Below are 22574 nucleotides of genomic sequence, written 5' to 3' on the forward strand. Positions count from 1 at the left end.
TCTCTAAGCCAGATTTTAATACATGGTATTCTAAGTCAATATGGGCCCCACGCAAATACTTATCTGAGTCGAATTTGGCAACAGTATTCCAGACTATCATTTAATTCGAATCCTCTAAGCCTAGGTCTAAGGAAAAGATCTCTAGAAAGTGATATTTCAGCAAGAAGCCAGCTTTGGGGGTTGAATTACCATGCTGTGGCTTTATCAATATAATTTGTATGAAGCACAGACACAGGGTATCATGAATGGAGGAGGTTCCAACCTATTCGTTATTATTATTTTAAGGGGTACAGAAGGTTGATGGCCTCAAAAGTGCCTTCCTTACAACACTGGTGCCTGAAAATCCTCTGTCTTTGGTTTGTGCTTTACCCCTTTAACTTGTGACTAATTCCTATTAAATATTGATATGCTTGTGCATAAGTAACATTTTACTGTTATAAATAAACTGCATCAATCTTACTGTACCTATATGAAGCAATGAATACGAAGAATGTAGAAAAGCATGGGGAGACCTAAGAAGTGATACAAAATGAGGTATATGCACCATGGCTGCACTAGTGGAAATTGAAAGAACAGCAACAACAGTGAAACTCACCAGAGCAGAATCATAATGGCCAAACTTGGCCTCGAAGAAGAGAAAAAAAGATCTTCCCCTCAACATACACATGGAGACTATGGGTATAGAACACTACAAATGAGTTTCAGATGATGTATTGTTTGTTTTGCTGAACAACTAATTGGTTTATTTCTTGTTATTTTACAATTTTCAAAGTACATACTCAACATATAAGATTTCCTTTGACCATGTCAACTTTTTGAGGGAGGTTGACAGTTACCATCCTCATTTGAGAAATGAAATCACATCGAGGCTTTTAAGGTCCTGAACTACATAGCATTCTGACTCTGAATCCAATGCTCTTTTCACTAAACTGATGTTCTGAGGTCTTTCCACTGGGCTCCTGATGGAAAGAATTCTTGAATCAGGAAGGGGTGGGTAGGGCCAGTGATCTTGAAATTTCTCTGAGACTCCAAAATATTATAATTCTATATTAGTTCAAAGGTTAGGTGGTTCAGTGGAATAAACTGGTAGCTTAGCTAGCTTAGATAGTTAGAATTATCTTCTAATTCTGTTATTGCTCCTGAATTGTTGTATGATAGCGTTCAAGTATCTTCTTAAATGTGCAACAGTGTCTGACAGTGTCAGACTTTTCCTGCAGGCTGGCTGAAGGCTATAAAATTTAGAGCTGGAAGGAACTTTGAGTTCCTTTAGTCGAAAATCCTTATTTTATAGTGAGGAAACAGATAACCAGGGAAATTCAGTGACTTTTTAAAAGTCATGCAGGTAGTAGTTAGAAGAATTAGAATGTGGCTACTCATCTCCAACTCAAATTCCACTATAAAACTGTAACAACTAAGGAGAAGCAGTACTGTAAAATGGGAAAGAAGTTGGACTTGAAGCCAAGAAGACCTTGGTTCAAATTCTGTTCCTAATACTTGATACATATGTGCCTTTGGGCAAATTGTTTAACCCCTCTTAGACTGAGTTTTCCTATATATATATATATATATACATATATATATATGTATATAGTTATAATATAAATATATAATAATAACTATAGTATTTGACTCACAGGGTTATGGTAAGGTTTTGAGGAATGAATATATATATATATATATATATATATATATAATACTGTGCAAATATTAAAGGACTGTATAAATGGCAATCATCAATATTAGAAACTGCTTTGGAAATTTAAATTAAGAACATCTCAATGCTATATTACAAGAATAACAATAATAAGAACCACAACGGTTGTGACAACTACAACAGAATTGGGAATAGATCCAGGCTACAAATATGCTCTTCTAGTTATTAGACCACAGTGCTTTCTTGCAATTGAAGGCATTCAGTTCACCCCAAAGTGTTTATAGTTACTTTCTGTTTGTTGGGAGGTGTTAAGAAAGATTGATTGATATAATTTGATATACTTTTCAGGCACCTAGCTGCCCTAAGGTGAATTATATGCAGTTAGCAGTGAACTTTTGGGGAGATGTTACAAGTCTGGCCTAAAGAAGAAAAAAAAACCCAACAAAGTGGGCTCTCCAAACTTATAGCTTATGTAGATAAACCTAGAGGCCCAAAGCCATCATGCAATTTAGATAGAGAAGAAAAGGATTTATTTTCTCATACTAGAATATGAGAGATTTTTCCCTCCCTCCCTCCACTTTCCCCATCCCAATCTCAGAAAAGAGTTTCTATCAATTGTGCCAGTGATGGCTTCATTCTGAGCTTTACATCTTTTAAAATTGCTGACATATTTTGCTTAGCCGCAGAATTAATAAAGGTTTTGCATGTTCCTCTTTACTTATCTTTTTCTCTACATGCCTTCCCCCTTCCTTTCTCTCCATTTAAATGTTAGTCTTTGGTGGATGGAGGGAACAAAACAAAACATGAAAATAAACACAGCATTACCCAAAGACTAATAAAGAAAATAACTATGAAATAATAGAAAAAAAAAGCCTTACCATTGTCACTGAATAAAAATATACATTGTAAGTTGAATACACCCAAATTACCATATAAAGTGGCCTCATTTAAATATTACAACAAAGATATGCTGTCTGGGAGCTAAAAATGTCCAGGAGGCTTCATTTTGTTTTCCCAATGTTGGCCATGTTACTTTCTCCATGAAATATGCTAAAGTTGGATAGAAATGAATCCCATTAGTATTTAAATAAAACTATTAATTTATGTTGTTATTTATTGGCCAATTATATTAGAAATTACAGTGTTTAGCTGAGGACAATCAGCTCCCCAAGAGCTATAATTTTGCCTGCAGTGGGTAGGAGACAGATACAATCAACGGGCACAGCAGCACTCAGGATTAGCATTTCCCCCCTGCCATCCAGGAGGCTAAATATATCTCATTGTGTAAATAAGGAATCAGAAAGTGCAAACCTACAAATTTTCAAATTTTATAATTGAGTCTTTGTGACTGAGACCAATGTTGGATACTTGCCTCTTCTTGTTTCTTCCTCCTTGCACTTTGGTCATGAATTACATACTCTAGCTTAGAGTTTCCAAGATCTGGGTGGGGCTATATTATGTAATCATTTCTTTTTCTTACAAAACATTTGTCTGCATTTATTCTGCACTCAGAGAGGCAAAGCAGTATGAGACATCTACCTATTTCAGAGGGTGCTTTTTATATAATCCATTCTTGTTAGGACACTGCTTTTGATCTGGAAAAGAGGCTGCAGCCAAGACAAATATGGTGCCATGGCCAGAGATTCAGAAGAGGAAGAAAACAGTGGTCAGCATTTAAGGCTTGTGAAGTGACTTGCATAGTTTATTTCATGCTATTTCTCACAATTACCATGTGAGATAAATGCTACTGTTATCCTCACTTTACAGTTGAGAAAACAAGTTGAAAGAGGTTAACTTATCTGCCCAGAATCATGTGTCTAGTAAATATTTAAGGCAAGATTTTAACCCAGGTCTTCCTGGGTTTACAAATTTAGCATTCTGCCATGAGTGTTGCTTAGTTGCCTAAAGATAAAAATAACCCAGGAATGATGGTTGTTGTTATTTGTCCTTCATTTTGAAGAGGACCACTGACATCACAGGGTGATGACTTGTGTGTGAATTGGCTTTAAGTGAGGTAGAGTTACACATAATCTTTAGCCTCACTCTCTTTTTTAGGGTCATCAAAGTCTACTGGCAAGACAAAAGTTAAGAAGACTGAAGTTGATGGCCCAGGATCCAATGGATAGCCTTTGCATCTTCAATAACTGATTAAGCTCTAAGCTCTGCACAGAGCCTGTTTCAGTCACTGTCGTGGCCACTGTAACAAATTGTTCTCATCAACCCATTTCGCCAGGGGAGGTCTTCACACGCTTGGGGTAGACATCTCTCTAACTCATGGATGAATCTGAAGCCTGTTGGTTACCCTCAACCTGGTTTAGCCCATCTCATGATAGAATAATGAATGGTTCTAACGAGGAGAAAAAGAACGGTTTAGGCCTCAGTTCCTTCCTCTGGGGGCCAAAGGTTGGACTAGATCAGGGCTGGAGAACTTGTAGCTTTCAGGCCACATGTGGTCCTCTGGGTCCTCAAGTGTAGCCTTTTGACTGAATCCAAACTTCACAGAACAAATCCCCTTAATAAAAAGGATCTGTTTTGTAAAATTCGTACTCAGTCAAAAGGCCACACCCAAGGAGTTACAAGGCTATATGTGGCCTCAAGGCCACAGGTTCACCATTCCCCACCCCTGGACTTGATGATCTCTAAGATCCATGTTAATTTTAAAGATATAATACCATAAGAAGAGCCCTGGATTTGGAATCTGAGGTCCTAGGTTCAAAATCTCTTTCTATTACTATCTATGTGACATAAAGCAAGTGACTGAAATAAAAAAAGCTAACTTTTCTATAGTTCTTTACAATTTACAAAGTGCTTCACAGACATTATTTCATTTAATCCTAACAACAACCCAGTCAGTTGTGTCTTACAATTATTATCTTCATTTGATAGGTGAAGAAACTAAAACTCATAAAGTTGAAGCAAACATGACTATTAAGTATCCAAGTTGGAATGTGAACCCATTTCTTCTAACTGCAGGTCCACTATACTATGCCTTTTCTCTGGACTGTCAAATCTTCATCTACAAAATGAAAGCTATGAGTTAAAGATGAAAAGGCTTGGTAAAGTATTAAATTTAAATTATATGGAAAATCCAGAAAATTTCCTGAAGGTGCTCAAAAATAGGCAATAATACATGAAATGGAAATAAAAGCAATTTGAAGTTCTATCCTATAGTCATCAGATTGGCAATAGTGGCAAAAGAATGGAAAATGAAAATTGTTGCAGGGATTATGGGAGGACAGGTACATAAAAGCACTGTGTGGAACTGTGAATTGGTCTGACCACTGTAGAAAACAATTTGGAACTATACCCCTAAAGTTCCTAATTGTGGATACCCAGCAATATTACTATTAGGTATATTCCCAGAAAGATCAAAAGGAGAGAGAAAAGGTTCAATATGTACAAATTTATATGTTTATATGAATATATATATATATAAATTTTTAGATATAGATATGTGAATGTATATATCAATAGGAGATAACTGAATAATTTATGTTATATATATATATATATATATATGTGTGTGTGTGTGTGTGTGTGTATATATATATATATATATATATATATATTTGTGCCATGGGACATGATAAAAGTGAATTATCTTTATAAAGATGGCCTGTGGAAGTTGATGAGGTCCCCAAGAGAAAGTGGAGAAGAAAGGGTATTACTCACACATAGTGATTCCGTTGTGAATGATAAACTTGCAACAACAAAAAAAGATCTGGAAGTAGCTGTCAGACAGAAGGAGAACCATGAAAGTTTATAATGAAACTCAGGGAATAGATAATAATAAAGAAGAAAGGAATGGACAATATCCATATATTGCCAAGTGTCAAGATAGAAGAGGATTGAGAAAAGTCTGTTAGATCTAGCAATAAAGAGATATTTGGCCTTGGAGAGATCTGTTTCAGTCAAGTAGTGGGAATGGAAGCCTATTTGAAAGGAGTTGAAAAGTGAACATTAGATGAAATCAATGATAATGAATATAGATTGCTTTCCCTCCACCTCCCAGGAAAAGTGATGAAAATATAGAATAATAGCTTTAGTGTACAATAGAATCAATTGAAGGTATATTTTTTAAAGCAATGGATGAAACCTTGTCACATTTTCAGAGGAAAAGGGACTGGAAGTTAGAATAGAACAATGAATGTTCAAAAGGGCATACTAAGGATATGGAAAGAGATAGGATTAAAGGCACAGATAGAAGGATTGACTTTGGCAACGAGAAGTCCACCTCCATATTCCATGTACCTGCTAAGCCACAAATAGAGTAGAATGGGCTTAATGCCAATATCTTTTTACTCTGTCTTTCCCCATCTTGACACATTGATGTTCAGGAGTTGAGGGTGGGGAGCAAATTTGACACTGGCAAAGCTGAGATGTCTGACATGGCTTAAAGCCATCTCAGTTCTCTTATTTCCTCTTCCTTTTTAAAAATGTTTAAAATTTTTTAGTAGTTTCATTCATGTTCAACTCTTTTGACCTCATTTGGTGTTTCCTTGGCAAAAATATTGTAGTGGTTTGTCATTTTCTTCTCCAGCTCATTTCACAGATGAGGAAACCAAGGCAAACAGAGTTAAGTGACTTTTAGGGTCACACAGCAAGTAAGTGTCTGTGGTCAGAATTGAACTCAGGAAGATGAGTCTTCCTGACTTCAGCCCACTTTTCCACCTAGGTGCCTTATTGTGAATTGCACAATAACTAATGAACACTAACATCTCAAAATGTGAAGAAAAACAAATAAGAGGACCAGAAACAGGGCTGTGATCATCTATCATGTCTGACGCTTTAATTTTTTTCTTTCTAATTTTTTAACTATTCTTAAGAACTATTTTATTATTTAATATTTTATTTTTCAACATTGATTTCCACAAGATTTTGAGTTACAAATTATCTCCCCATTTCTACCCTCCCCCCCACTCCAAGATGGCATATATTCTGATTGCCCCATTTCCCAATCAGCCCTCCCTTCTGTCACCCTACTCCCTCACCAACCCTTTTCCCCTTACTTTCTTGTAGTGCAAGATAGATTTCTATGCCTCATTCCCTATAAATCTTATTTCTCAGTTGCATGCAAAAGCACCTTTTTTTGACCACCTGCTTTTAAAACTTTGAGTTCCAAATTCCCTTCCCTCTTCCCTTCCCGCACCCCCCCCCAAGAAGGCAAGCAATTCAACATAGGCCACACATGTATCATTATGTTAAACACTTCCACAATACTCATGTTGTGAAAAACTAACTATATTTCCCTCCATCCTAGTCTGTCCCCCTATATTAAATTTTCTCCCTTGACCTTGTCTCTTTTCAAAAGTATTTGCTTTTCATTACCTCCTCTCCCTATCAGCCCTCCCTTCTATCATCCTCCCTTTTTTATCCCCTTCCCCCTACTTTACTGTGGGGTAAGAGTGTGTATGTTATTCCCTCCTCAGGTCAAATCCAATGAGAGCATGATTCACTCATTCCCCCCTCACCTGCCCCCTATTCTCTTCCAACAGAACTGCTTTTTCTTGCCACTTTTATGTGAGATAATTTCACCCCATTCAATATATTCCTCTCTCATCCCTTAATGTGATTTTATTTTTTTAGATATCATCCCTTCATATTCAACTCATGCTGCACCCTCTATCTCTCTGGCTCTCTCTCTCTCTCTCTCTCTCTCTCTCTCTCTCTGTGTATATATATATATATATATATATATATATATATATATATATATATATATTCTCTTCAACTACCTTAATACTGAGGAAGATCTCATGAATTACATACATCATCTTGCCATGTAGGAATGTAAACAAAACAGTTCAACTTTAGTAAGTCCCTTACGATTTTTCTTTCTTGTTTACCTTTTCATGCTTCTCTTCATTCTTGTGTTTGTAAGTCAAATTTCCTATTCAGCTCTGGTCTTTTCACTGAGAAAGTGTGGAAGTCCTCTATTTTATTGAAAATCCATATTTTGCCTTGGAGCTTTATACTCAGTTTTGCTGGGTAGGTGATTCTTGGATTTAATCCTAGCTCCATTGACCTCCAGAATATTATATTCCAAGCCCTTTGATCCCTTATTGTAGAAGCTGCTAGATCTTGTATTATTCTGATTGTGTTTCCACAATATTCGAATTGTTTTTTTCTGGCTGCTTTCAGTATTTTCTCCTTGATATGGGAGCTATGGAATTTGGCTACAATATTCCTAGGAGTTTGCTTTTTGGGATCTTTTTCAAGAGGTGATGGGTGGATTCTTTCAATTTCTATTTTACCCTCTGGTTCTGGAATATCAGGGCAGTTTTCCTTGATAATTTCTTGAAAGATGATATCTAAGCTCTTTTTTTGATCATGGCTTTCAGGTAGTCCAATAATTTTTAAATTGTCTCTCCTGGATCTATTCTCCAGGTCAGTGGTTTTTCCAATGAGATATTTCACATTGTGTTCCAGTGTTTCATTCCTTTGGTTCTATTTTATAACATCTTGATTTCTCATAAAGTCACTAGCTTCCTCTTGCTCCAATCTAAGTTTTAAGGTGGTATTTTCTTCACTGGACTTTTGGACCTCCTTCTCCATTTGGCTAATTCTGCCTTTCAAAGCATTCTTCTCCTCATTGGCTTTTTGGAACTCTTTTGCCATTTGGGTTAGTATATTTTTAAGGTGTTATTTTCTTTAGTATTTTTTGGGTCTCCTTTAGCAAGCTGTTGACTTGTTTCACTCTTATTTCTCTTCCCAATTTTTCCTCTACTTCTCTTGCTTTTCCAAATCCTTTTTGACCTCTTCCAGGGCCTGAGACAAATTCATAATTTTCTTGGAGGCTTTTCATGTAGGCTCTTTGACTTTGTTGACTTCTTCTGGCTGTATGTTTTGATCTTCTTTGTCACCAGAAAAGATTCTAGAGTCTGCGTCTGAGTCTGCATCCTTTTTCACTGCCTGGCCATGTTCCCATCCAACTAGTTGACTTTTGAGCTTTTTGTCAGGAGAAGACTACTTGTAGAGTAGAGAGTGCTGTGTCCAAAGCTTTAGGGGCTGTGCTGCTCTTTTCAGAGCTACTTCTACTCCAATGTCACGGCAAGCTCTGCCACAGCAGCGCTCCTCCTGTCCTAAGAACTGCTAACCAGGATTGCAACCAAGATCCAAGCAGGGCAAAGCAAGCCCTGTACTCCTGCTCTGATTTGCTGCTCGATTCCTCCCACAGTGTGAGCCAGGGACTCAGGAACAGCTGATGCTAGAGCTCTGGAAGCAGCCATAGAAGCTTCCTGCTGCTTTAGCTGCACCACCTCTGCCACCCCCAGCGTGGAGCTGGGCTCCTCTGTAACTCATTTAGCAGTTTTCCTACTGACCTCCTCCATTGTCTTTAGCGTTTGTGAGTCGAGAAGTCTGGTAACTGCCACAGCTCAATGATTCATTGTCCTAAGGCTTGTTCCAGGCTGACTCCTGGTGTGGTCTGTCCTGGGGGAGCCCACACTGGGCTGTGTTCTACTCCCAGCAGAGTTCGATAGACCCTTCCCAGCAACCATCCATGTTCTCCTGGGCTGGCAATCTGCTTCCCTCTGCTATTTTGTGGATTTCGCAGGTCTAGAATTTGTTTAGAGCCATTTTTGCAGGTGTTTGGAGAGATTTGGGGGAGAGCTTAAGCAAATCCCTGCTTTCCAGCCACCATCTTGGCTCTGCCCCATATCTGATGCTTTTTAAATGCATAGATACATGAATTTATAAAATTAAACACATAGTAGCAAATTGCACTGTTTTTACCCCTTCTACTTCTCTCTGTACTTCCCTCAGTGATATTTTGAAATGCTTTATCCATCTCCTTAGGTCTTCACTAGGCTGCATTCTCAACTCTAGGTACTTCCTCTACAATGCCATGGAAACCTTTTCGCCTTGGAAATATACTCTATATTTAAAATTCTCATTTTGGAAGTACCTTCTACCCATGTATCCCCTATCTCTTTATTGACTGGTTCTTTTTGAACCTCCATTTTAGAAGACTCCCAGAACAGCCATAGCTTTTTCTTTTATATTCTACTGGCTGTACTCTTGGTTCTCCAGATTTTCCTACAATTCCCCTACTTGGGAACCTTCATCTTTCATTGTTTCCTATATTTATCAACTCATCAGATAATTGAAACCTATTCTCTAAAATTTTGACATAATAACTTGATTCTGGCTCAATGCCTTCTTTTGGGTGGAATAATTGAAAACAACTATCCAATTTAAAAAAAGTAGTTATTCTCCCTCTGTTCCTTCACTCTTTTGCAATCCTGATGAGTAGGCCCCTCTTGGGATGGAAAAAAAGCCAATAAAACAAAATTAAAATCTCTTCTGCTGCAGTATGAGTGCTATGGTGGGCCTTCAAAGATAAGTAGGACTTTGATGGGTACAGAAATAAATAAGTAGAAATTCAGACCATGGGAGCAGCATTAACAAAGTCCTATAGATATTCTATTGAGACTAAAATTAACAGGATAGTTGGTTGAAGCTTGAAGCCCCCTAATTGTACCGTTCCTTTCAGCACCAAACCTTACACATCTTCATATTGACTAATATAACTCTTTTTTTGAATCAAACCAAATGACAAACACATTCAAAATAAAAAAGTTATTTTGTGAACAGAATAGAAAAGCAATGGCAAGGAATTCAATTAGATATGAAAACCTCAGTACCAATTTTCATTTGGTATTGGCTGCCACCTCCACCTTAGGACTAGCCCAGCACTAGTCTAGGCTCCAATTTAAGTCTTCTTTTTCCACAATGAAAGTGGAAGAAGGACTCAGGAATGGTTCTAGAGAAGCATTAATGTCAGTCTTAGGAGTGCTAACTATTCAGTACAACAGGTGACAAGTGCTGTTTGAACTACTAGATTATCTTCATGCAGAAGCTTTGATATAGATTTTCCTTGCCTTTCTCAGTGTTATACCCACAATCTAGGATGAATTGACCTCTCTGTACTGTAATCTCTTCCATCAGACACAAAAGTATTGGTATAATCTAAACGTGGCTATCATTTTTTCTTCCTTTAGCTCCCCATTCCAATTTCCTTGATCAACCCATCTAATAATATGTTCTAGTATTTTAGACTACACCCTGGAAGCAATCAGACTCCATCCTGGGTGGTATTACCCTTTTATGTAGCTCATTCACAGGTTTCTGGAGGTGAAATCCCAAAGATAATTTCCTCCAGTGAATGAAATTATCCCCATCCTGGGCATTTTAGAGATTTGGGTTCATGGATAGATAATCTCTCTTTATAGTGAAAAATGGGAGGAGAGTAGAATAGTTTGAAGAAATATACCTGAGGAAAGAAACAGCTTAGAGTAATGCAATCAGTAGTAAAATAAGAAACAAGAACCACTGTTATTCAATTTTCTTTATCCTTGACTAAGTTAGGCTGTCTCTCTACAGATCTTTAGTGGACATTTTCTCCTTAGACTTTCTAATAGGATGAAGTGAGTTCAATCAGGTACACATATGGAGCTTTTAGCACTAGAGAGGTGTCTCAATTGGGAAGCTCTGGCCTTCTTTTAAACACCACGGGAACCTTAATGAAGGACTGGAATGGCTAACATAAAGAAAAGAGATTTGTGAGGAAGAAAAGCACTTACTAGCTTTTCATTCTTTGCTTCTCTTCACCAGTGAACAGGGTCAGGGTAGAAGAGACATGATAGGTGAAACCCTGACCCCTGCAGTAACAGAGAAAGAGTGGACTCAGGGCAGGGAATTGAGATATCTTCTCAGGAAATGATACCAGGAAACATCAGCGAAAATGTTATCAGCATGTACAGCAATCCAGGGGAATTTAAAGGTTCAGAATAACAAAAATCTCACTCTTATCCAAGGGACAGAGGAAAATATGGGTTCAACTATATTGAATATGAACATCTTGCAGCATGTAAACAATACCAAGCACATTACATCATTCTGTTGTAATAAAAAATAATTAAAACAAGGAATTCTCCAACCACACATGCCAAAATGCATCAAAGGGCCAATAAAAAAAAAAGGTTGTTAGCGAGTTGCCCTGTAGAGAAATGTGCTGACTAAGGCATTTACCTGGCTGCTTCAGCCTGTCAAAGATGTGGAGTGTCAATGGGAAATCAACTTAAGATGCAGCATATTGAAGGCCATTCCATTACATATGTTTCTGGTTTTTAGTTGTTTCTTTTGTTATTCAAAAAGTCACCTGTTTCTCATCAAATGTACTAGTATAAAAACAAACACCTGTTTGTCAAAGAAACCCATTTGTTACCAGACAAATACACTGCTATATGTGGAGGAAAATGCTGGTGTGATAAAGTAGAGAGGTTTGCATTTATGTCATTCCATGTAACTAGGGAAAGGATGAAATCCCACCCCCACCCTCTTCCTGCAGCATGTCGGGAGTGACTGATAAAACTGCTTTTGGCTACTCTGGGGTGGTGAATACCTTTAACAATGAAAGTCCAAAATTGTTGATCTATTGATCAAGTTCAAAGACCTGAACAAGGTAATTGTAGATGGTTCTTGAGAGGGATGGAACACAGTGGGGCAGAAAGATGGAAGAGTAGATGAAGTCAACCACCAAAGTGCTCTCAGGGACATCATGTTGGGGAGCTGACAATAGTAAGGATAGGGACTAGATTTGTGATTTCATCAAAAGAAAGAGATTCCCTGTACCAATGAAGGATAGTTCACTCTCTGGTGCCAAGAGCACCAAAAATCAAGTGATATGACTCAGGTCACACAACCAGTTTCAATTGTTCTACACATATTCTTATTATGTCTTTCATGTTGTGTCAATTCTCTATTCTTTTAAACAACTATAAGCTTATATAAAGTAAGTTGTCTTGGAAATAATGCTCAAATCACTTCCTGGCACTGCTCTGATGGCTATTTCATAATTATGATTATACACTATCCTGGTGAACATTTTACCAATTACACTAACAAAACACACAATCATTTAATATATCTTACCACAGTAAGTATTAAGGTGGACCTAGATTTTAGATGTCCATTGCTATTATTGTTTACTTCCTTCATGAGATCATGGAACTGAGCAAAAGTTTCCCAATGACCACTAATTATAAAACCCACAAACTTCTCAGATTTGGATAAAACCTCAGAGGTCACCGATTCCAAACCACACCTTAAAACAAATTCTTTCTATGTTCTTTTTAGACAAGTGGTCATTTTGCCTTGGCTTAAAGTCCTTTAGTAATGAAGAACTCAGTTGATTTAAAGCAATATATTCCACTTTTGGAGAGCTCAGATTATTAGGAAACTTTCCTTATGAGAACCAAAACCTCTCCTTTGCCTCCTCCATTACTTTTTTTTTGCAAGAGTAGCTTCTGTTATTTTTCTGAGTGTCTTATCCTCAGTATAGTATACCTATATACATTAAGTAACTGACTTAAAAGTGAGATAACCTCTAAAAATTGAAATTAATACTCATATGTGTCAATATAAATCAAGCATTTATTAAACACCTACTGTATACCAAACACTATGATAGGTGCTGAGGATACAAAGACAAAAATTAAATAATCTCTACTCTCACAAAAATTTACACTCCCTTGGAGAACCGGTGATTTTTCCTTCTCAGCATGGAAACTTTGGATGATATATAGCTTAGTAAATTCATTGAAATAATTCCTGGATTTCCTAGTATAGTAGTGACCTTCTCTGAACTTAGCAAGACTTAAAGTCATGTAGTCTATTGCCAGATCCACATTTACAGCATTTTGAGCTTAATGGACCATACCACACTTTAACCTCCATTGGCATATTTTTGAGAATCCATAGGTACTTTACACCATGAAAGGGAAAAGGAATAGGATTAGGAGAAATTCAGATACTCAACTTCTCTTTCTATAACTCTTCAGTTATTGTAACTCGATGAATGCACATGTTCATTTTTTAAGGTTAGTAGGTGCACAGGAGGAGAAAATGAGGGTGACTGGTGTGACAATGGAGTTTGTCTTCATCTTCTCTCACTTATTAATTTTTTAGATCTAGCTTCCAACTGGAGGCTTAAGCATAGCTATCTCCCCCTTTTACTCCCTACGTTCTTGCATACTATCAAATTAGAGGAGCTTTCTTAGTAGGAGGGGATAAGTTCAGGATTACTCCCTGTCAACACAGGCAACAGAGAAATTTATTGGTGGTAGAATTTGCCCTTTAAATCTATATTCTATACATGCACCCCACCCTGACCCTTGGCACAAAATAACAATCATATCCCTACTCTGGTTATAGCATATATGGCCCTTTGTGTAATGAGTATATCTAGATACTTTACTGGCTCTCTTCCTTGTTTAGCCATTAGGTTGAAATGTGTATTTTGTTTTGAATTAGTGTGTTTCTGAAGGCACCAAGAGTTAATTATTTCTACCATGGACAGCTCCCATCAGCAAACATTCTTAGAGGCCATATAGTATAGTGGAAAGAACAGGAAAAATAAGTTAGCAAGGCTAATGAAGAATACACAGGATTAAAAACTGACACAAGCTCTTTACAAGGTTAGTTCCTTTTTGCAAGTTTTGGTGACCTTCTTATCACTGCAAGTTTTGGTGACCCTTACCACTATTTCTGTTTCTGCTTTTTTATCTCGCTTCCATGTGTTTTACTGTATACATAAAAACAACTTTGTTGGCCCAGAAAATTTTTGGATTCTGTTTTGTTGTTCCTGTTGCTGAGCATCTCAACTTTCCCAGGATGTCACTCACTTTCACTTCACATATGCCATCAATTTTCAAATCTTGTCACTTTTACCTATAAACATTTTTTGCAACCAATCCCTTCTCTCTAAACAGCTGCTGTCTCAGTTCAGGCCCTCATTACCTCTAGCTTAGATTATTGCAATAGCTTCTTAATTAATCTCCCTGACACAGGTATCTCACCACTCCAGTCCATTCTACACACTCCTGCTAAAGTAATTTTCTTTAAGTGAAGATGTGATCATGTGATTACCACAGTCAATCAACTCCAATGGCTTTCGATTGCCTCTAAGGTATAATATAAATTACTCTTTTTAGCTATTAAAGTCCTTCACAACCTGGCCCCAACTTCTCATTCCTGCTTCAATGATTGTTAGTTAATCTCACCATGCCCCTAATAATACACATACACACACACACACACACACACACACACACAGGATTCAGACCAACTGACTCCTATGTTCCTCAAACATGGCACTCTCTTTCTTTATACTGGCCAATTCATATTCCTGGGAAGGACATCATTCTTACATCTGTCGGATTTTGTTTCACTTTTTCCACCATCTTTTGAATAAAGCCTTTCCTAATACCCTCAATTTTTAGTGTCATCTCTCACAAACTACCTTATATTTAACAAACTATTTCTGAATTTTTATTAATAACTGCATATTGATAACTAATAATATAATATATAATGATCAATAAGTAATTACTATTTTCTAAATTTTATTAATTAATACTATCTAGCAACTATTTGGCACCACTTTATAAACATTATATCCTTTGTTCTTCACAACAACCCTAGGAATTAGTTGCTATTTTTATCCTCCTTTTACAGGTAAGAAAATTGTGGCAAATCAAAGTTAAGACATTGTCTCAGCTGGTGAATAAGGCTGGATTTAAATTCAAATCTTCTTGACTTCAAATCTAGCCCACTATTTTCTTTGCCGTCCAGCTGCCTTTATTCTTTCTCTCTTTCCATATGTACATATGTGCATATATATGTTTATATATGTGTGCATATATGTATATGTGTATTTATATATGTGTGTATATATGCATATATACATATATATACACATATATCTCCAATTATTGTCTCCCCCATTAAATTATAAATTTCTTGAGAGCAAGAATAATTTTATTCATTCTTCTTAGAGCTAAGTAAGGGGTGCAATGGACCTTTACTGGACCTTTATTTCTATGATAGATGGCAATCCACTGACCTTTACTCTAGGTCTTGACTAGGCATAACTGTAATATTTGCAGGGGCAGCTAGATAGTAGAGCGGATAGAGCACCTGGATTCAGGAAGACCTGAGTTCAAATCTGGCATCAGACACTTACAAGCTGTTACCCTGAGCAAGTCACTTAACCCTGTTTTACTCAGTTTCCTCATTTGTAAAATGAGCTGGAGAAAGAAATGGCAAACCACTGAAGTATCTTTGCCAAGAAAACCCCAAATAAGCTCATGAAGAATCAGATGTGACTGAAACAACTGAACAACAATAATAACAAAGTAATATTTGCAAGAGAAAGCCTTATAAAATATATTTTAAAATAAATATTACATTTTTACTAAATGCAATTAGAAGTAAAGATTCACTCTCCTTCTGTAATAATTTGACAATTTTAAAAATGCTTGAAATAGTAATAATTAAGTAATGAAATTGGTAAAGATAATGAAAATAGAAATAATGTGTTGGAGGGGTCATGGAAATATTTACATGGTTGGTAAAGTTGTCAATTGGTTCAATCATTTTGGGAGGTAATTTGTGATTATCCTAAAAAGGTGATTAAAATATCTATTCTCTTTGACCTAGAGATCCCACTACTAAGTAACATCAAGGAGGTTAGTGCTAAAAAAGAAAGATCCCATATACAACAAAAATATTTTTGTCAGTAACTTTTGTAGTAATGAAGAACTGGAAACAAATTAGGTAATCACAATTTAAAGAATGGGTTACCCAATTTTTGTCTGTGTTTTTAATGAAATATTACTGTAGTGTGAATAAATTACAAATATGATGAATACAGAGAAGCATAAGAAGACTTGTATGAACTGATGTGTCATGAAGTAAAAAAGAACTATGAATGAAGACAATGATGACAGTAACATAAAATATTTAAAATAAAGAAATTGCAATTTAACATTGAAATTGCTCATATCACACAACTCCAGTTGAGAAAATGTACCTCTGCCCCTCCTTAAGGAAAAAAAAAAGATTTACTGTCAAGTTTTATTATCACATTGCAAATATTTCCAGATTACCCTACCCTATGAGAGCTCTTTTGTAAAAAGTACAACGATGAAGCAATACTAACACTATAATGACCTAAAGCACTTAACACAGTGCCTGGAACATATCAGGTTCTATATAAATATCTATTCCCTCCCTTCCTTATCTGAAAATTCATGGAGCCTGCTGCGAAGTTTTTTTTTTTAAATTAATGGCAATCTATTTTCTCTTTCTCTTATTCCTTACCCCACTGAAAATAAGAGAAAAAAAAGATTTCTTGTAGCAAATATACACAATGAAACAAAATAAATTCTCTCATTGTCTATATACAGATACACTTACATATCTTATTTTATACCCTATATCCATCTTTTTGTCAGGAGGTGAATAATGTGTTTTGTCATCAATTCTCTGGAATCTGCTGGACCAGCACTTTTCTAGGCTCCTGTGTGACTTGAGTGTTTTTAAGTGGTGGATTTACCTGTTGCATGGGAATATTTGTTCCACTCTTTTATTTTTTCATGTTCATGTCATTGATATTTAGATGTGTTCCTGGTAAGTATAAGATTGTGATATTTTCTTTTGTTTTGTTCTACTTGTTAGCCTTTATTTGGTCTGATTGGATTGTTTGATCCAGTCACATCTAAAGTTACAACTTAGGTTTTTATTTTCCTCCATTTGTCTATGATACTATTTTTTTCTAAATTAAGAGTATTTTTCACTCTTCTTCCTCTTCAAATGTAATACTTTGTTTCTTTAGTCATTTTGCTTATTCTATTTTAAGGCCAACCCATTCCCACAGGCTATTTTCGCCATCAAGTCCCCTGTTATTTGCCATCTTTTCCCCATGTTTCGCAGTTTCACTTAATTTATTAATTTTTTTTTATTCTTCCTACTTCTTTTCCTCTCTTTTCTCTCTAAGTGGTTAAATAAAAGTCTTTTTCTCTCATGTCCTTCAACATTTTTGGCATGCTAATTTTTTCTCCAATTTCAGAACCCTTTCCTAAAAAGGAATCCTTTCCGTCATTTAAGTCATTAAATCTCTTCTCTTTCTATTTTAGACTTTTATTCTTTTATCTATGATTCTTATACTGCTGTTAGTTTAGCAGACTGTTACCTTGTTAGGTGTATCAGTAAGGCAAGATTCATGACCTCAAGGATTACCATGAACATGCCTGTATAGTTCAGAATCCCAAAGTATGAGAAACTCTAGGTAGAAGGCAGAGGAAGTACAACATTTATTTAGACTCCAGAGGAGGATCAAATCCAAGGACCAATGACTCCAATTTGATATAGCAATAATTATATTCCACAACCAGTAAGCCCACATCAATGTAGCAACAAGGAAATCATAACACAGTATTATAGCAAAGAACCAAGTCATCCTGTAACCTTCCCCCTTCCTAGGGCCTTCCTGTAAGCAAGCAGTCATGAATCCTAACTGTCTGCTTGCCTGCATTTTCTCCCTCCTCAGATCTCTAGTCTCTGCAGCTTCCTGGTTTCTACTCTCCACTCTGAACTCTCTCTGCAGCTCTGTCATGTAGTTCTCCTTGGGCTGAATTCTGAATTCTAGCTTCTCTTACGACTTCTGACTTCTGAATTCTCAGTTCTCAAAGGCTACCTTCTGGGTGTATGTACTCTTTTTGGGGGTCCTAGTGCTTCATAGCCAATCAGAAAAAGGATGTGGGCCTGAGGCTTAGTGCCTAGTAAGTAAAGGAATTAGGCCTGCCTACAAACAAATCTCCAATCAAGCTTCCCTTAATTGACCCCACCTGAGGTCCATTGAGTGGGCAGGGAAGGGTCTTTAATCCATGATTGATATCACAAAGGTGTGGGCCTGCCTCTCATCAAGCTGCCCTCTGTTGGACACACACCTGAGGCCTATTCAATGGGAGGGAAAGATCTTTCTTTTACTGATTGGCCTTACATAGGGTTCTTGATATGCTAGTCTATGAAGACGGCTGTAATTAGTTTATCTATTGTACGTCATTTTTTATTTTGGAGAGATTTGAGGGTCTACAAGGATTAGCAAAAATGTCTAAACCTCTGTCTTGTTGGTCACATTACACAGAAGTCAATAGGTTTCTGAGTAGGTTGACAGGTACATCCCTTCTCCACCAGGTCATATCCAGAAATAATCCTCTCCTAGTATATCCATATGCCTGAAAGCCCCTAATGAACAGTGAAAGAATGTATAACTTCTTTGCCTGCTATAATGAGGGCAGAGTATAGGAACTGGGATCCTACATTCAAATACCGCTTTTCCACTTACTGGCCATTTGACTCTGAGCAAATCCCTTAAATGAAATAAGCCTCAATCTCCTTATCTAGAAAGACCCTTAATCTCATATAATCATTCACCTCCTCTTGTGCCAATGTACCCAGATATCTCAGGTACAGAGGTTTAACAATTAGGTATCACTGGGAATTCCTACCCATTGATGCACATTTCTCAGAAAGTTCCTGGGATGTTCAATTTGTTTAGTGGGGATGAGGCTTGGTTAAGGGTGGGGTTCAAAGATGAGAAGATGGGACTGTCAACCTTTTTCTGTTCATCTGGAAGAGAACCAGGATCAGTATTAAATTACAGGAGAGGGAAGTGGCCGGTTATGCTGCTGCATGATGGGAGCATTCCGAAAGCTTGTTTCTTTATGAGAGGATTTTACTTCTAAACCTAGATTTATTCTTAATCCCCACTGAAGTTAGTGTTTGTAATGAGGGACAAAATGTGCTTCTAACCTTTATGCAAAACATTCTGGGTAATAATAACTTTACATCTTCCTATACATCCCTTTTTGTAAGAAGCAATTAGGTAGCTGGCCTCAATAATGACTTCACTAATTTTCCACCCTTTTGCATTTCTGCATAATATTTTCTTCTGCATTTAGCTACTAGGTGGTTAATAAAGTTAGCTAATTATACATCACCCCTGAGCCAGCTTAGCTCCCAATCTCCTCAGCAATTATTCACTGGAAACTGTTTTTAATCCTCTTTGATGACTTTTGCAAATACAACTTTGCATCATGTTCCTGATGCTACTGCACAATCCCTTATTAGTGATGCTAATCTCTGAATCCTTTATTTTATAATTAGGCTGTTCTCTGTTATCATAATAGCAGCTAGGGCAGATGCTCCAATATCACAAATTCTTCCTCAATTTTACTTACTTCCTAAGACAATTACCAAAAGAACAGACTCCCTCCAGTGGACCTCAAAAGTGTGAAGTAGCACCTCCCCAGCACTGAAAGGGATTTGTCTCACAAATTTCTTGACATTCTGTTCAGAGTACTTACTATTAGAGCCAAATGATAAATTGATAACAGATGACATATAAATCCACGCAAGATATCAAATTATTTTTTAAAATTATCTGAGAATTAGCAGTATGGAATAGTAGAAGGAGAATTAGGAGGTCAGGAAATCTATGTTTTAGTCTCATTTATTTCACTTAATGGCTTGGTAAAAGTTGAAATGCCACCCAAACTCTCAAGAATATGAATTATTTATCTTCAAAATGAGATATTTCAACTCCGTTTGAAATGATTTCTTTCAATTCCATGATTCCATGAAATAGCAATTTCTAGAAGAAATAACAATTCAACTAAGTGGTTCAGTGCATAAAGAGCTGGGACTAGAGTCAGAAAGACCTGAGTTCCAATCCAGTCTCAAATATTTACTAGCTCCGTGATCTTGGGCAAGTGATTTAATCTGTCTGCCTCAGTTTCCTCAATTTTTAAAATGAGGCAATAATAGCACCTACCTCCCAGGGTTCTTGTATCAAATGAGATAGTATTTGTGAAATGCTTGTAGTACCTAACACATAGTAGTTACTTAATAAATGCTTTAATTTTCCCTCCCTCCCTCCCTCCTTCCTTCCTTCCTTCCTTTCCTTCCTTCCCTCCCTCATTTGCTTCTTGTGTTTTATTTTCAAAGAATACATACAACATTTATTACAATTATGGACCACAAGGTTTGTGGTCAATATCTGCTATCCTTTTGTACACAATAATGATAGATAATAATAGCTAATATTTATCTAGTACTTACTATGTACCAGGAACTTTACTGGACACATACAATTTTTGTGTCATTTGATCCTCATAACAACTCTGGGAGGTAGACTTATGATAAAGTCCTATTTGCTTGAAAGCCCAATTTAATGTTGCTTTTGTGAGTTTTTCTGACTTCACTTTTTTTCTTTACTCTTCATTTAACTACTAGCCTTGTTCCCATCTGTCTGTTCCTGTATTTTGATCTTGCATCCCCAATACCTACTTCTGCTCATGCTCTTTGGGGTGACTTCTCTTTGCTCTCCAATTTCTGGATTTAGACCCATCCTGTGTATTTTCAAATACTCTTCCACCTCTCTGCTCCTGGGTCGGAAGCCAGCAGTATTCCCTGTACCTTGAAAGGCAGTTCCACTCTCCGAGGTAGCAGAGAGATTGGGCAGAAGACTCAATTTGACTCTGCTTCTTCATATTCCCTTGATGTTTCAGAGTCTCAGTTTCCTCATTTAAAGTCTCTGATCCTATCATTTTAGATCTCTGTTGTGGTCAATAATCCTGGCTTATACTACGCTTATGTTAAGGCATGTTATTCTTTCAGGTCTTAGGGATTTGGAAACTGCAGAACCACAGTTCTGAAAGCTGAACTCTTGAATTTCCTCATTTTTAATGTGAAAGGATTCACCTTTCTAGTTTGGATATCTTTATTTATTAAAAAAGGAGGAGAAGAAGAAAAGATATTGATGTGGAAAAAAAAAAAAACAAAGAAAAGCAGCCAGTAGGTAATCTAGGGTCTCGAAGAGAAAAGAGACCCAGAGAAAATATAGTTCCAGAAGGCAAGGTAGCCAAAGTATTTTGATTTCCAGAAACTCATTTACATGTGCCCATTTACAGACTTTAAGGTGATGTCTTAGATGTCTTAGAAACTCTATTTAATATGAAAACATACAAGTTCATAATGACCCATAAATGAATGTCATATGCTATCCATGTCTAAGCTAATATTTATTAGGACAATTATTAAAAGGCTCATGACTGTTTTGCTTTATTATGGATTTTTCCGCACAATTGCATTTAATGTGTCACTACAAAAGTCTTTGGCTCTCTTTCTCATTAAGAACAGATTGCAAGAAATGATGCAGCTTTTTTTTTTTTGAGGCAATGTCGTAATGTGAATGAAAAATAGAGACTGTAAATTCTCCAACAAGAGAATTATTCATAAACTCTATTATCTCTTAAGGAATAATCATGATTGCTACTTTAGACCTGGTTGTTACTTTATGTTACCTGGGGCAAAAAAGTGACTAATGAGTAGGCGAGCAAAAGGTTCAGCTTTGAGGGGAAGCTCCACAGGAGGGAGAGAAAATGAAACTATTAGCATATGGTAAAGAAGAAGCCAAGGTAAATGAGTGGACTCAGGAATCTAATTCTTCTCTCAAAGGCACTTTTCCCTCATTCTTTTGAGACTAGTTGTGTCTGGTGATTATACCATTGGCTACAGGTACTCATATTTTTATTTCTCTATGCACTTGGAGTCTTCTGAATTATTCTACTTAGTTCCAACAGGCCATGTCAAATAATGTTAACAATTGAGTTGCAGCACAATATAATGAGAGAAAGACTGGATTTGGAGCTAGGGGACTTGGGTTCAAATCTTGACTTTGGCAACTTTGACAAGTAACTTAACATCATTTGGCCTCAATTTCTTCATTTGTAATTTAAGGAGTACACTTTTCTTATTTGGATATTTTTTGTTTATTGAAAGGGATAGAAAACAGTGTTGGGGAAAAAAACTGAGAAAATTAGTGCCTTAGTACTATAACAGAAATAGATGAGAAAGTAGCCCCAAAATGGGGAAGGGAGTTATCATGTAATGAATGCAAGGACAAAGTATCTTCTTTCTCTGCAGTGTACTAACATGACAGTTGTATAGATTTTGAGGCTGACAGGTCAAAAAATCCTAATAACTGGAAGTTTTGGTTATTGTGAAAATGTGT

Source organism: Trichosurus vulpecula, chromosome 3 (genome assembly GCF_011100635.1).
Source record: "Trichosurus vulpecula isolate mTriVul1 chromosome 3, mTriVul1.pri, whole genome shotgun sequence".
Classification (NCBI taxonomy): domain Eukaryota; kingdom Metazoa; phylum Chordata; class Mammalia; order Diprotodontia; family Phalangeridae; genus Trichosurus; species Trichosurus vulpecula.